Source organism: Sarcophilus harrisii, chromosome 4, assembly GCF_902635505.1.
Source record: "Sarcophilus harrisii chromosome 4, mSarHar1.11, whole genome shotgun sequence".
NCBI lineage: Eukaryota > Metazoa > Chordata > Mammalia > Dasyuromorphia > Dasyuridae > Sarcophilus > Sarcophilus harrisii.
In genome coordinates, this window is record NC_045429.1 from 32,614,230 (window position 1) to 32,628,747 (window position 14,518).

Sequence of the window (14,518 nt, forward strand, 5' to 3'; positions counted from 1 at the left end):
TTCCCTCTATTAAATATTTTGGAGGTATTGAAGTCTATTGCTTAATACTTTGGGGAGAAAAAAGGGAAACAGATTAATAAGGAAATAGAAATAGACTTGAAGTGGGTTTCATGCCCAGTTACTTATGAACTATTCAGGGGAAGATATTTCAGGGCAAATTTCTAATAAACCTTTATGAATTTTCAAGATAATTATTTAAAGTATCTTAAAGAATCACCTTGTGATCCCCAAACCATCCCTTGGTACCCCTTTCAGAAATGTGGTATTGGCCAGAGTGTCTCCCCACTTTGAATCTAAGATGACATTTTAAATTTTCAATTGAAAAAAGTTATAAGTAAATATTTTAAATAAATATTTAAAATATTGTTGTTAAAAAATTGTTGACTTTTGGTTTTTTACAACAATCATTTCCTGATAAAGCTATGAAACAGTCATTAGATTATAAACTTCTTGAGAACAGGAATTGTCTTTTTGCCTTTTTTTGTATTCCTAATGCTTAGCACAATGTATGACATATCGTAATGACTTAATACATGTTTATTGATTGATTACTGAATGATAGACCTCCTGTGTCATCAAAACTTTCTCTTAACATAGAGAAAGCAGTCAAGCAAAACCAATCTTGCTGATGGCAGAGACTGACAATATATACAGCTATGGTGCCCTGTTAATCCATCAGAACAAGGGAAATGTATTTCATCATCTTTTCTCCTGGACCAAGATTGGTCATTACCAAGTAGAGTTTGGCTGCCTTTCAGCATTACTTTTGTTTATATTATTGTCATCCTTGTACATATTGTTGTCTTGGCTCAGTCCATTTTTCTCTATTTTAGTTTACGCAAGTCTTCCCGTGCTTCTCTCCATTACTTATTTTTGTCATTTCTTATGACATAATATTCTGTGATGGCCACATGCCCTTGTTCAGCCATTGTCTAGTTCAGGGACACCCTTTTTGTCCCCTGTGGGAACATAATTTTAAAAAAATTCATGGGGCAGCTAGGTGGCGCAGTGGATAGGGCACCAGCCCCTAAGTCCAGGAGGACCTGAGTTCAAATTTGGTCTTAGACACTTAATACTTCCTAGCTGTATGACCCTTGGGCAAGTCATTTAACCCCAATCACCTCAGCAAAAAAAATAAAATAAAATAAAAAAAAATACATATATATATATAGTAATTTTCCTAATTATGTGTAAAAATAATTTTTAACATTCATTTTTGTATGACTTAGAGTTCCAGATTTTTTCTTTCTCCCTCCCTTACCTCCCCGCTTTCCCCCAATTAAGCAATCTGATATAGATTACACATGTACAAGCATATGTAAACATGTGAAAGAAAAAGCAAACAAACAAAAAAGGTGATGATAATATGTTTTGATGCACATTCAATCTCCATAGCTCTTTCTGCTTGTGAATGGCATTTTCTATCCTAGGTCTATTGGAATTGTCTTAGATCAATGTATTGCCGAGAAGAGCTAAGTCGATCATAATTGGTCATCACATAGTTTTTCTATTATTGTATGTAACTATCTCCTGATTCTGCTCACTTTACTGCTCAGAGGCATCAGGCCTCTGAAATCATCCTGTTGGTTGTTTCTTACAGAACAATAATACTCCATAACATCCATATACCATAATTTATTCAGCCGTTCTCCAACTGATGGGCATCCACTAAGTTCCTTGCCACTACAAACAAGCTGCCACAAACACTTTTATATATGGGGATCCCTTTCCCTTTTTTATGCTCTCTGGAATACAGGCCCAGGAGAGATACTGTTGGATCAGAGGGTGGTAGCCCTTTGGACAAAGAGGACCCTACTTTGAAAGGGAATCTATAATTGATTAAATCCTAGATCTAAAACTGGAAGCAACCTAAGAGGTCATTTAGTGCAGCACTTCCCTTTTTTAGCAGATAAAGAAACTGAGGGCAAAGAAGGGGAAGCTACTTCCTTGCCCATGTTCCCCTCTGGACTAGCTGAGTCTGGAAGGATTCTCTCGAGCCCTCAGACCCCAAATTCTGCATCTCTTCCAGCGTGCCATGCTCCTAATTCAAGGGATTGCAGCATCATGTTCAGTTTCACATGTGTTCTAACAAAGTGAACTCTTGGGGATGGGGAAGGAGGTTATTCTTTGGCAAAAATTTGATTTCTTTCTTTCTTTTCCATCCTATCCCAGCATTGAAAGTGCAACTCTCAGAAAATAGGCTTGTTTTAAACAAAGGTGCCTTCTCAGTCCTCCATGAATGCACCACGTACTGTGTTTAATTAGTTTTTCTTCCCTTCTTTGTATTATCCACATGACAAATTAGACTGTCTCAGCATCAAGCTGGGGAATACTCTCCATCACTGGGCAGCCAGAAAAGCAACCCTGTGCTTTACACTTGTCTCTTGGCTTTTCGGATGTAAGATTACAACAGCATGGTTCAGAATGCTCTTAAATTTTGATGTTGGGAAAGAACTCTTTTCCCATAACTGAGAATTGGAAACACAAAACTTTTAATTGTAACCAGGATAATGGAGGACATGGCTATAATTAATGGCAAGTGTAATTAAAAACTAGCACTTGGGTGACCTGAGCTGGAGTCCAGTTTCTGTAAGAAACTAGACCTCCAGCAAGTAATTTGCCCTTTCTGGGTTTCAGTTGCTTTATCCTTCAAATGAGAAAGTTTGATAATGTCTTCCAACTCAAAAATTTCATTTGGTTGGTTGTTCAAAATTCCTCAAATGGGTGTGGTAAGAGGAAAAGTGGTAAAACATAAATTTAATTTTGGGGTTGGCTTTTTTCCTCTCCTAGAATCTGTTTTCTAGAACTTTTAACAAGTAATTCAATGGGTTGGTTCACTCTTGTTCTGCCTTTGCTTGCGCTTTTCTAATCGACTAGTGACTAATGATGAGAAGTGACAGTTTTCTAGTGTCTGAAGATCTGCAAAGTGCTTTGCATTGATTTTTCTGATTTGAGCAATAACCCTATGAGATTGGTGATGTTATGGATTTTATTAAGCTTGTGACAGGAAGAAAAATTAATCAAAAGGGCTGGCCAATTCATAAATTGCATAAAGACCCAGCCAATGTCCATTCACAGGAAATTAACTAGTAGATTTAAACAAGTTTTTACTCATTAGTTGTTTTTTTTTTTTTGTTTTGTTTTGTTTTTCTGAGGCATTTGGGGTTGACTTGCCCAGGGTCACAGAGCTGCGATTTGAACTCAGGTCCTCCTGACTTTTCAGGGCTGGTGCTTTATCCACTGTACCAACTAGTTGCCCTCTCACCAATTTTTAAATGATTTTTATTTTCAATTTGTTCTTTCTGCATTTCCTACCAAGGGATTACCTTTTCTAAGGAAAAGGAAAGTCATTAAACAAAACAAAACCAATCAATGCTTCAATCAAAGGAAGAACAAACATTTATTAAGTGCTTTCTACGTTCTGGGTATTGTGCTAAGTGCTTTACAATTATTATCTCATTTGACCCTTACAACCACCATAGGTACTGTCGGTATCCCCATTTTGCAGAGGGGGAAATTGAAGCCGATAGAGGAGAAATGGACTTGACTCAGGTCACAAAGAGGGTTTTCCTTTCTCCCAGCCTAGCACTCCATCTGGGTTACATAGCTGCCCCTATCAAGCCCCACAGTGTATATGCTACTTTCCAGTAACTCAAGGGAGGGAGGTACGTACTATGTCTTCTTTAAGTCCAGCTTGTATTGTAATTACACGGAGTTCAAGTCTTGCCTATGACATGTGCCAATCCTGGGTTTTTAACTTATTTCTACCCTAGTGTCTAGGCTATTCTCCAAGACTGTAAATTGCAAAGATGATGGTAGCCAACAGTGGTCTCCTTCTTACGAGGCTTTTATATCAAGGAAATATCAGGGTTTTCTGGAGCTACTAATCTAAAAATTATTGACCTGGAGATAGTTTGTGAATTTAAAAAAAATGGCTTTAAATCTATTTCAGCATAATCTTGTGAATCCTATAAATTTTATTTTACGAATTGAAAAACATTTTTCTTAGAAGGGGTCCCAAGGCCTCATAGTCTGCCCAAAAGTCTGCTCTAGTCCAATCCTCTGATTTTATGCATCAGCCTTCTGATTTGAAATGTGATGGTTTTGTTTGTTTGTTTTTCGGGTCCCTGGAGCTTTGCCTTCCTCTACTTTTAAAGAACACTTTATTAGATTTTCTTCCCTTCCTTCTCCTTCCTTCATGTGCTCATGTTCTTAATTACTACACGAGATTGCTAACTTAGTGACTTGAAGCTAAACTCTTTCAGTTCATCTTTATTATTCTAAAGCCTAGCCCAGACCTTACACAGAGTAGGAATTTGATAAATATTAATTGAATGTAGCATCAGAAAATATCCCACCCTCTCCCTCTCCCTCTCCCACCAGTTTCTATTGGAAAAAGGAACTCCCAGCATGGACTATCCTTCCAGATTTATTGACTAATGTGTCTTAGTGGTCAGAGTGTGTCTGTACAGATCCCACCCTCTCTCTTTCTCATCAGTTTCTATTGGAAAAAGGAACTCCCAGCATGGGCAATCCTTCCAGATTTATTGATTGATATGTCTTAGCAGTCAGAGAGTATTCAAATGACTTGCCTATAGCCAGTACATGTCAGAAGTGGAAAGTGAGCCGCCATCCCTTAGATGTGACCAGTTTTTTATCTGCTGAGCTAGGGTACTAATTGCTTATTGACTCTTGTGTTGAAAATAAACTGGCCCATAAATAAAGTGGCTGGCTTGTTGGGGAACAACTGGCGTGTCAATCCTGACATCTGTATAAAACATCAGAAAATCTCCCCATCAGCCTTCTTCTTGCTTTTGCCCAACAGAAAGGATTTTAGAGTTCATCCCGAGTCAGGGTGAGTGGGCCCACACTGTGCCAGAAAGGCCCGCTGGATGCCTTGTTGGATGGCCTCCAGACACACATGGAGGACTCGATGTTCAAACTGGATTCATCCTCCTCAGCAATGTAAACACAGCCTCTTCCAGCCCTTTTCTCCCCTCTGATTACGCAAATTGTTTTGTATTAATTACTAACACTTGTGCTGTGCTCAGACAAATATTATGACAGTTTATTCATGTGGACAATATTCCATTGAATCTTTATTTGTTGAATTGCTACCAGGTGCTTGGTGCTGTGCTGGGGTCTGCCAGGGGGTCTCTGATGAGGAGCTCTAGGTCTCACTGGGGAATGAGACGACGCAGGAAATAAATCTGAGATAGCTCAACAGATGACATCTTTCCCGGTTCTCAGGGCAGTGGGTGGTGAGGAGATAAAGCTTGGAAACTGAAAATTGAAAATGTGGTATGATCTGGTCATTTTGGGGGGAAGCTTTTTGGAAATAAGTGGATAGCTAATGCCGACTTTTAAAGGTAGCTCATTGTTAGTCTTCTCAGCTAATCTTAGTTCATAAGCATTTATTAAACACCTATTGTGTACCATGTACTTTACTATAAAATAGGAATATAAAATTATATCATACAAAAATATATATCATAGTAATTTAGAATTGAAAAGAACTTACAGGTCATTTAATCTAACTCTTTTGGGGAAACTGAGGCACAGCAAGGTTATAATGCCTCAGTATCAATCATTTTTTTTTAAAAAGATGTATGGTGTGTGTTTTGGCAGCCATTTCCAGGAAGAAAGAGTATTGAATTTAGACTTCAGAAGAATTCAGTTCAAATCTTGGCCTTTCTGTGTGGACTTGGGCAAGTCACTAAACCCCATTTGCATCCGTAAAAAACCACTAAATCCCCCCCAAAACAAAAACAAAACTAAGGATGACTCTCTATTTGATTAAATATTTACCAACCCAATAAATATTTTATTGAGGGTTTCATATGTGAAAAATAATATGTCATTGGTTGATTATGAAGTGGGTAGAGGGAAAGGGAGATGCTGGCAATTTGGAGAGAGAAATTTGAGTTGAGGGAATCAGGATGGGATGAGGGATGAGATCAGGAGGCGGTCTATGAGCGTGGGAAGGATTTCGACAATGGAGACAAGGGGGAAGTAGACATGGGAATGGGCACCAAGACTCAACAAAATAGGACTGAGGATTGATGAGGAATTCAGTTGAAATCTTGGCCTTTCTGTGTGAACTTGATCAGTTCCATCATCATCGCCATCAACAACAATAACAACAAATATTGTATAGCACTTTAAAGTTTGCAGAGGTGCTTTATCTGTATTATCTTATTTGACCCTCACTTCAGTCTTATGAAATAGATACTATTGTTTCCCCCATTTTACAGATGAGTAGTAAAAATCAGTTGGCGAGAATGACATAACTAGTAAGTTTTTTTCCACTGAAAATTAGTGCATTAAAGTGAATTATTTGCAGTTTATGGAAGGTCTTTCACGCCGGCTTAAGAGTTTGTTTTATTATTATTTTTTAATTGAAGTATGTGAGGATTTTTTTCAACACTGATCCTTTTGTTTTATTCTTAAGGTAATGGGGAGCTGCTGGGCATTTTTGGAGGGAGCACCCCCAGAATGCATTTTTAATTTCCTATGGGTAATCAAAGAGTGACAGTTTCCCATTTGAGTGCTCAGGAAGGTTTGGATCAATTTCCCATCCAGCATCCTCAGCTGAGATCAGTTTCTCATCCAGCATCCTCAGTTGAGATCAGTTTCCTATCCAGCATCATCAGTTTCCCACCCAGCATCTTCAGCTGAGATCAATTTCCCACCCAACATCCTCAGCTGAGATCAGTTTCCCACCCAGCATCCTCAGTTGAGATCAGTTTCCCATCCAGCATCCTCAGCTGAGATAAGTTTCCCATCCAGCATCCTCAGCTGAGATCAGTTTCCCACCCAGCATCCTCAGTTGAGATCAGTTTCCCATCCAGCATCCTCAGTTGAGATCAGTTTCCCATCCAGCATCCTCAGCTGAGATCAGTTTCCCATCCAGCATCCTCAGCTGAGATCAGTTTCCCATCCAGCATCCTCAGTTGAGATGACCTCACAAGACCTCAAGTCGCTTCAGGTTTTGAAATGCCCCTCCCCCCATTCCCAGCCCTCCCTGGTTGGGACCTACAGCTGCGGTAGCACAGACAGAGTAACTTGAGCGAATGACTGACGTCTCTCCCGTGCTCTGCTCTGCAGATCAGTCACAGCTATTTTGGAAAACCGGCTTGCTGGGGGTGGGGGGGAGGTTGACGTCCAGGCTTTCACGCCTGCGCAGTGAGGGCAGCCTCCCAGATCCCGGGCGTCCTGCGCTCATCTTTCATAACAAAACCCGGGGTTGGGACTCGCTGCTTGAAGTCAGCAAAACTGGAGCGGTTCTTGAGCGGCGGTGTTTACTTTGATCGGTTTTCAGCTTTTGTGCCCCAGCCGCTTTACGGAATATAAATTGCTTTAGCAGAGGAACGGGGCAGGAGCCGGGAAACTGTTTTTGTACTTTGGTTGCCATGGTGATTCCTAGCCTTCCGTGAAATAACCCTCTCTAGGGAAACGGGAACCTCTGCAGCTGTCTCAGCCTTGGGGTAGCTCGGGTTCACAAACGCTGAGGTGGCCAGCTTTGCAGTCAAGAGCAGAAACTTGGGGAAATAGTGGGTCCCTTTTGCTACAGATGGATGGTAAAGAAATCCCATCCCCCCACTTCATCCCATCCCCAGTTTAGTGGGGATCATAAGAGGGAAACTCTAATTAGGTGGTAGATTGCCAGTTATGACTTCAATGTTTGGGATTTGGAGAGGATGATTATTATAGCCTGTACAGCCAAGTTGGGATGAGTGTGGGGTTAAGGCTATGAAAATGTCAGGGGATCAGTCAAAACTTGGGTGCTAACAAAACTTGGGTGAATAAGGAGAAAAGTTTCAACCTCAAAATGAGAAACAACTTTGAGCTTAATAATATCACCTTGTAGTCTGTCCAGTTGTTTTTCACTCAAGTCTGATTCTCTGTGACCCCATTTTGGGGTTTTCTTGGCAAAGATTCTGAGTGTTTTACCATTTGCCTCTCCAGCTAATTTTATAAACTGAGGCAGCAAGGTGAAGTGCTAGTTATTGTCTGAGGCTGTATTTGAACTCGGGGAAATAAATCTTGGTGACTTCAGGATCAGCTCTTTTATTCACTGAATCACCTATTGCCCCAATATATGGAATGTAATTGGCTGTACTCACAAAAGAGCTAAGATAATAATAGCTAACAGTTATCTAGTGCTTGCTTTGTACCAGGGACTAAGGGAATCTCCCCTTTGCCCTCTACCCACTTCACAAACCACTTTGGATGGCGTATTATCTCATATTAGTTCCCTCAATAACTCTGGGAGACTGGAAATCTTATTATCCCCATTTTACAAATGAGGAAACTAAGGCAGAAGTAAAATGGCTTTGCCCAGAGTCACAAAGTTAATAAATGTCTGAGGCTAAAGTGGTGGATTATAACAATCTTTCCTTGGGTTACAGACAGGATGGCGTATGGATGTCTGGGAAGAAGAAGTCATTCTAGGGGCCCAAGTAGTCTTTGTGGGAAGCCTTGTTTCTTCCATCTTTGATGGCTGTTGACTTTGTGGAAAGTTACAAGGAGAAAGCTTTTTGAGTAGTACCCTTGCCCATCTTCGCTTCATCCCAGGGGGCTCATGGAAAGTCACAGGGTGTTCAGTAAAGAGCCCACTTAAAGGCCCTTTAGCGAGCACTGTAATCATTGAGTTTTAATAAATGGTTATCTAGCGAACCTACTATACACTTAGCATTAATTACATAGGAGCTGACGGTCTATTCCGTTCAGGATCTCGACCTCTCATTTCTCAGCCTCTGCCCCTTGGCCACATCCCTTCTCATTAATGAGCTCTTTTTCGGTGAAATTATAACCATTTTCCTACTTGCTAGTGAACTTTCCAGATAGGAAAAGAAGAGAAAACCATAACTTAAGAATAAGAATTATTAGCCCGAGATCTGCAAACTTAAAAGAATATTGATAATTGATATTTCAATTTCTGTAAAACTTTAAAATATTGATAATTATATTTACATTTCAATATAATTTAAAAATATTGATAACTATATGTCAACATTGATAATTATAATAACAAATTAATAATTCATATTTGATTTTCAATACAACTATTTCAATAAAATATTAGTGGCTATAATTCATAATATCAATATAGGATAACTATATTTCAGTTTCTTTTGGAATTTTTATTTTATTTTCTGCATTTAAATACATCATTCAGATGAGGGGCTCATGTGTTTTATCAGACTTCCAAAGGATACCCCTCTCCCCAAAAAAACCCAAACCCATAAACCTAGAATTTCTGTAGAGCCTACTACTGCTCAACATTATACTAACAGCTTTATAATATTGTCTCATTTAATTCTTACATTGGTCCTGGAAAGTAGGTGTTATTATTATTACTCCTATTTTGCAAATAAGGAAACCAAGACAAGTTCAGAGCCTACTTTTAGCATATACTATTGTGTGCCCCATCAGCAAGTTATTTAATTTCTCAGGGATTTAGGTGATTCTCTAAGTCACAGAGAAGGTAGTAGTCTACACTGGTATAGGATCTCCTCATCTTGGAGTTTCTTATATCAGGTCCCTGTCCCTATGACTTTTTTGGAGAACTGTGAAAAAGAATTCTAAGAAAAATGTAGCAACTTTCACTGCCTTTGCTGCAGATTAGAACATCTTTACATAGTTATGTAAACTAACAAAGGCATTTTAAAAATTTCATGCCTAAGAGAAATTGTAGAAAATGGGAGCAAAATGTTGCTTTTTTTTTTTTTTTTAAATAAAACAGGCCAAAAGACTCTTCTCATTGCCTTGTTAATATGCTTTCTTGCCTCTTATTTCAAATTTTGATTGGTCTTTTTGCTTTATATTTCCTACATTTTCTAAAATATTATTTCTCTCTTCCTGAGACCCATTCTTTACAGTAAAGAAAAAAAAAAAAAAACACAAAACTCAACAACATGTTTTTTAAAAAAACCCCAAAACTCTTATTATAAACATTGGTTTATATCCATGATCTTTTACTTCTATAAAGAAGCAAGGAGAGATAGCATATTTCTTTTTCAGGGCCAAATTTGATAGTTAAAATTTCACAACATTTGGTTTTTCTCTGCTTAGTACATATCTTCCAGGACCAATGTAAGGCTTAAATTAGATAATATTTGTAAAGCTAGACTCAAACCTAAATTAATCTAAAATTCTAGATTTATTGGGTTTAGTTTATTTTTTTTTTTGAGGTAGTGTATTCTTTGGAAGTCTGATGAAACATATGAACCCCTCATCTGAATACTATATTTAAATGAAGAAAATAAAATACAAATTCCAAAAGAAATTGAAATATAGTTATCAATATATTGATATTGTGAAGTATAGCCACCAATATTTTGTTGAAATATAGTTATATTGAAATTTAAATATGATAATATTGAAATATAGTTATCAATATTTTAAAGTTATATTGAAATGTAAATATTGTTATTAATATTGAAATAGAATCATCAATATTTTAAAGTTTTACTGAAATTGAAATATAATTATCAATATTCTTTTAAGTTCACAGACCTCAGGCTAAGAATTCTTATTCTAAACTATGGTTTTTTCATCTTTTCACTAACAAGTAGGAAAATAGTTATCATCTGAAAAGTACTCATTATTGAGAAGGGATGTGGCCAAGGAGCAGAGGCTGAGAAATGAGGGGTTGGGATCCTGAAGCTAGTGGAAGGTAGCTCTTTCCATTTCTTTTTCCAATCATCCTGTATATTGTTTTACTGGTCCTGATTTTTTCAGTATCAGTTTGTCTCTCTCTCCTCATAATTTTTATACTTAATTGCAGCATAGTAACTAACCTTCTATCTCATTCAGTTATCACAATATATCTGGCCAATTTCCCCAATCACGGGGGATAACTTTGTTTCACATTATTTATTATTATAAATTTTTATAGGGTTACAGATTATAAATATTTATGGTATACATGAAACTTTTTTCTTTTTCTTTTTTTTGGTAATTGACCTCTGAGTATAACACCTTTCTTCTAGTTTTCTGGATCAAAGGTAGGGATATTTCAGACATTTTGCAAATTACTCCCCTGAATGGAAGCTCCATTGTAGATAAGACTTTTTCAAAACAAATTTCTCTAAATAACTGTCACTCTATTTTATAGGTAGACAATTTTCACAACTTTCTTAGAAAACTAATACATTAAACCTTAAAGACTTTTCATTCTAATGTGTTCTCAGGCATTCATGTTCCCCAGGTTTGTAGTCCAATGGTCTACCCTACCAAAGGCCTACTAAAGGCCTTAGAGTAACTCATCATGGTACGCCAATCTTTGTACTAAATAGGGATGCCTTCCATTACTTTTTCTTGGATCTTCTTACTATCCCTTATAACAGACTTAAGAAATTAGAAAGTTGACATCATTCACAGTAGTGAGAATGTTCCTTTATGAGTTTTTCCCTAATCCAAATTAGGTTTGATTTAGTAATAAAATTAATTAATTTGGTGTTGCTGACACCATTGATTTGGATATTAATTTCCAAGAATGAATGTTTTTCCCCTATGTCTCTGGAATCTTTGTCAAGCCTGTTTGATTAATTGTCTCTAGCATTCCCTGTCTGAGAGAGATACAGTTCATTTTTAAAAAATTATTGTATTTATTTAACTAAAAATTGTTGTCTTCCAATTTTTGCCCAAGTTTTGAATCCATATAAAATAACTCTACCTGGTTCATATGAAGAATGGTAGGGATGTTACTTAGGGAAATGGTGTGGATTAATGGTAAGAACACTGACTCTGGGTTCCAATTTCATTTTTGAAAATTTGAAATTACCTTGAGTAATTCACTTAAATTGCTTGGACCTCAGTTTCCTCATCTGTAGAAATTAGAGTATGGCCTCAAGGGTCCTTTCCAGCCCTAGATCCGTCAATCTGCTTTTAAGAATCTTGGATTAATGAGAGCATTTGCATTTTTAAACAACCAAGGATTTAAGATAAATCTCCCATTTTTCTATAGAAAAGAATCATATAGCAGATTAAATGGGGATTAGATATCCATTTACCCTCCTTTGAGACGAGCCATTGACTGGACATCTGTCACCAATGTTCAATTATACAGGAATCAATCGTACATTACCAGCCTGATCATTTTGGAGGTAGTGCTTTTGAAATCAGTACTGTTTGGGGAGCTGTGATTGTCCTTGACAAATGGCAGTCTTGGGCTGCGTAACCTAATATTCAAAAGCCAGCAGCCCAAGAGGAAGCTTAATGCTTGATCTTTTATTTTTTTATTTAAAAAATTAGTTTGTGGCAACAGTTGACATGGCTGCCTTCTCTATTTACATGGCACCTATCATCAAAGTATTTAGTTTATTTTAGCAAATAATCTTCTACCACCCCTGTAGCACAGGGATGTATATAGAACACCAACCTACCCAAGCATAAATGGGGGGAAATGCCAAAATAGAGGCAACCGGATAGTGTAGAGTAGCCGACTTGGAAGCAGGAAGACCTGAGTTTGAATCCTCCCTCAGACTACGTTGTGACCCTGAAGAAGTCATTTTCTGGCTCGGCTTAAGTTTCCCAGGATATGGGGGTAATGGTAGAACCTTCCTCCCAGAGTCATTGTGAGGATCCCATCAAATGAGATAATGTATCCAAAGAGTTTTAGAAACCTTAAAGTACTGGATAAATGCTGTTATTACTGACAATAATAAAATTTTACTTATGTATTTAATATATTTATATAATAAATATAATTTATTATATTTTAAAATCAAAATTTTTTTATAGATAATAGACTTTTCCTAGACTTCTCTTCATTTATCTCTGGGATATCTTCTCTGGATATCGGCCCTTGGGATGCTTTATCTCACCCCCAGGTTCTCACCATTTTTTCCCTCCTCTTTTTTCTCTTCCTCCTCGTCTTCCTCTACGTTCACCATCTCCTCTTCTTTCTCTTTGCCTAATACATTGCTCCATATAATACATTACTCCATATAGAGTGTGAGATCTGTGAGGGGAGAAACTATCTTGTTGGTATACATTAAGCACCTAATAAATGCTCTTTTAACTTCTCTCTAACTTTCTGTCTTTCTTAAGCTTTAAGATTTGAAAAGTATTATATAGACGTTATTTAACATGATGCAAAGTTGTGATGCTTATGTAATTATTTTCAAATAATTTTTCTTTCTGAAGCAGCTCAAGGCCCCAAAACAGCATTTTAGAAACAATATTGGAGACCTTGGAAGTAAGTTAGAAAATATGACCTGAGCTTAAAGAAACTATGAATGAGAAATTGAAAATACTTACTCAGGTCAACAAGAATATATATATATATATATATATATATTTGATTTTCTTAAATATTTGAGTTTCTTAAATGTACCAAGAGCTTTTTTCAAACCATAATTTAAAAAAATTCCTTCCTTTTTCTTTTATATTTTTCCTTGTCCTTCCTCTCCTTTCTTTCCTTTCCAGTCCAGACCAATGATCTCTTTGTGGTAGGGAATCCGTAGGGAGGAGTTCTCCCCACTGAGACATATCTATAAGTGTTCTGTAACTTGTAATTTTAAAGAGCTGCCAGGAGCCCTGCAAAGTAAATTATTTTTTCCAGGGTCATACAGATAGTATGTGTCAGAGACAACACTTGAACTTGGGTCATCTTGACCTAAGACTGGCCTTCTAATCATTACCTCATAGAGCCTTGTATAAACTAAATACTTGATAAATATTTTTTTAATTGAACTGAATAAAAAGTGTTCCTGGTTGTGTGTTTGTGATGTGGAAGAGTAATTATTCCCATGTTTCAGAGCCAGCTAGGTGGCCCACTGGATAAAGTGCTAGGATTGGAGTTGGGAAGGTCTGAAGTTCAAATCCAGCTTCATAATCTTATAAGCCAAATGAGTGTCCCAGTATATATTATGAAACCTGTGTGCCTCAATTTTCCCACTTGTAAAATGGGAATAATGATAGCTTATATCTCCTAGGATTGTTCTGAAGATCAAATAAAATGATACTTTTAAAGCACAAAGCTCCAAATCAAAACTCTGTTATTATTATATTTTAGCTTAGGCTCTGTGAAAAATGACCACAAAGGACCTGTGGGAAGACTCTATTTCCTTTGGAAGGTTTTATGCTGTGCTCACTTCAGCAGCACATATACTAAAATTGGAATGATACAGAGAAGATTACTAGCCCCCACTTAAGGATGACATGCAGATTAGTGTAGGAAGAATTTATACTGCTGAATTCTGTAATTCAGATCCCAGCAACAACAACATCTAGCATTTTAAAATTTGCCCAGCATTTTACATATGTTACCTTATTTAGTCCTTACAACAGTTGTATGATAGGTATTCTTATGATCCCCATTCCTCAGATGAGGAGGTTAAGAAGACATAAATGACTTTCCCAGAGGCAGGATTAGAACTCAGGAATTCCTGACTCCTCAAGTCCCAGACACTATCTGGATGCCACAGTATGGGGAGCTTTGAGAGAATTGTGACTTTTAATCACAAATTCTGTTGCTCACCATCAGCTCAAATTAAATTTGAGTTCA

General features: G+C 37.3%; 1 protein-coding gene and 1 non-coding gene across 5 annotated transcripts in view; both read left to right on the top strand.

Annotated features, from left to right (window-relative positions):
- Positions 1-14,518, top strand: part of TGFBR3 (transforming growth factor beta receptor 3) — a 215,004-nt gene that overhangs the window by 109,075 nt on the left and 91,411 nt on the right. The window lies entirely within an intron of this gene.
- On the top strand, positions 14,098-14,202 carry LOC111720335. The gene has a single exon (XR_002770052.1). It is a non-coding gene; the product is annotated as a U6 spliceosomal RNA (small nuclear RNA).